Genomic DNA, 2650 nt, shown 5'->3' with positions numbered 1-2650 from the left:
GACAGCGTCCGATGCCAAAAGGTCATCATAGTTAGGGGTTGAACGCGAGGGGTGAGGAGAGTGAGGAGATTTTGAGAGCGGGGGAAAGTCAATGTGATGGAAGAAATTGGGAGGGGGGGAAGAAATAATTGGGGAAGATGTTCCAAATTTTTGGCGCGTATCCGAGTAAGAGAGATTTTCAATGGTGGCATAGGCATAAATTTGTTTGTGACGCACGTATGTAGGGCATCCCGAGGAAGAGGGCAGGTGTTCCCCTTCGCAGTTGCAGCAACTTGGAGGTAAGTGTAGGCGAGGGCAATCCTCTGCTTTAGGATGTTTCTGGGAGCCGCAGCGCGCGCAGCGGGGCTTACTCTTGCAATCCGTGCTGACATGCCCATATCTTAGACACGAGAAACACATGAGTACTCGCAGAAAGTACGGCAAGACCGGAAAACTGACATGTAAATAGGTAACCGATCGTGGCAAGTTGCCCTCGAAATTTTATCAAGATCGTGCGCGACGGCGCGAAGGTTGATTCACCGTCCTTGTGTATCCTGACGTTCAAACGCTTAGCCGAAACGATTTTGTATGGAGAAGTGAAATGGTTGATAATATCGTTTTCTGAAATGTCCAGCGGGACATTTTTGATCACGCCGGTGCGTAAAACACGGAAGGCGGGAATAGATGCTGAGAGACCGCTCTCTTTAATTAATGAGTGCAAAAGAACTTTATTTGCAATTGCACGGTCGTTGAAATGGACGGCAACTTTATTACGGCCCGAGGATATGACCTCCGTAATTTTATCGTTGGTTATGCGAGTCATAACACGCGCCACAGACACCGAATCGAGGTGAGAGTCCCCGCCATTGCTGTCCGCGATACGTTTGACAAAAATAATGAAAGGGGAAATATCTCCCTCGTCATAGGTTAAGTTGAGGCTACTTGCAGCGCCGCCCCGCGTATGCGGGGAATTCGGCGCGACCTTCGCAGGGGGCTCCTCCGCGGTCGACATATTTTCGCGAGGACGTTTCCCGGAGGAAGGACCCCTCCAATGAAGTTGCCCCCGTCGAGAGCCCGACCTCGGAAAGAGGTACGCCCGCCGAAGGGGAAGAAGAGCTCTTATGCGTAAGAGAAGGATGCGAATCCTCTAAGGCTTCCATACCGTCACCGTCGTCGATGTCTATATTGTTATTATCCTCCGCATCGTGCAACGAGGAGATGTTCAAGTTCTGCGATGAGTAGTTCTTGGCAGGAGATCGCGATCGAGAGCGAGAACGGGTTGGCAAGGGCAAAGAATTAGAGGGAGGGAGAGCGCGATCACCAGAAGGCCGCAAGACCCTTCCCTTCCTCGCTCTTTTCTTGTTGTATTTACCGGATTTCACGTTATGCGCAGTAGATGATGTAATTAACGAGGGTGATGGTTTCCTATAATAAGCCGACGGAGGTGGCATAACCTTAGTACCAGCAACAAACTTGAGATCACTATCATTGTCACTTCGTACTCGTCTAAAAAACGAGTTGAAATTTTCAAGAGAGGCTGAAAGACGCTTGTTGACCGCGCTCGAATCACCGCCGAGATCCGGCGGGGCGGGGGGGGGGGGGGGGCGGCCTGCATTGCGGAGCCGGTACACCGAATATTATCGTAATTACGAAAAACAGGCAGATCTGAGGGTATTCACAATAAGAGGAGAGAGAGAGAGCTCTCTCAGGACAGTCCCGGAACGCTGGGAAGGCGAACCAAGGCCAGGGAAGCACAGCACAGGAGACAATACAAAGCAGGCACAAAGAAGGTCCGCATTGTTCGATTGTTCGCGCGCGAATCCATGCCGCGACATGACTATCAAAATATTCGGCGGCAGCGGCGTATCTAGTTCCACCGGCGGCGGCGTGACGCGATGGCGCACAGCTCTAGGTCCAATTAATATCCACTCAAATGTAACAACCTTTCTACAATAATGCTTATATTCTATGGTCGATTTACGAGCACACTTTTGAAACAATAGGTCTGTTCTTTTTTCCTGCGCTGTCTGCACCAGTTCAGACAGTGCAGTAAAAAAGAACAGAGGCACTATTCTGTAACTGTTTTATATGCCTACAGTTGTCGGCGTTGTTGCGCAGCTTTTTCATCATAAAATATCCGCACAACGACATCGACAATTGTCGGTAGGCGTGTAAAACAGTTACAGAATAGTGCCCAAGGCCTACTACTCACTAACAAGTAAACCTACGGAGGTGTCACTCACCGATTTTAATGAAACTTTGCATATTTGTAGAACTTTGAAAAATATTTGACACGTATTTTCTTTTATCTGCAGTGGTCCACTCTGAAGGGTGAAAACTACCCCTTAAAGGTAAGGGATATATTTAACATATTAGGTGAATTAAGTTGAAAATTTAAAAAAATAAAATGTGTTACGTCCAACCCTGAGTATTGGCGAGAGAGGAAGATGGAGAGGGTACGGAAGGACGGTTGACTCAATCTCACAGGTATACGCACGGAAGCGTACAGCTGTGAGTCGTTCGCACTCTTTTAAAGTCCCAGAATGAGAGTCAACGTCCTGAAGGGACACTATGACACCTGTTTCAATGGACAGTGCGAGCGTTGATCCTACTTTTTAGGTCAAGGAACTTAATCCTTTTGACCTGGGATTGGACCTCGTGCAATCTTAGG

Source organism: Trachymyrmex cornetzi, unplaced genomic scaffold (assembly GCF_001594075.2).
Source record: "Trachymyrmex cornetzi isolate Tcor2-1 unplaced genomic scaffold, Tcor1.1 scaffold72, whole genome shotgun sequence".
Classification (NCBI taxonomy): domain Eukaryota; kingdom Metazoa; phylum Arthropoda; class Insecta; order Hymenoptera; family Formicidae; genus Trachymyrmex; species Trachymyrmex cornetzi.
This window is presented reverse-complemented; position numbering follows the sequence as displayed.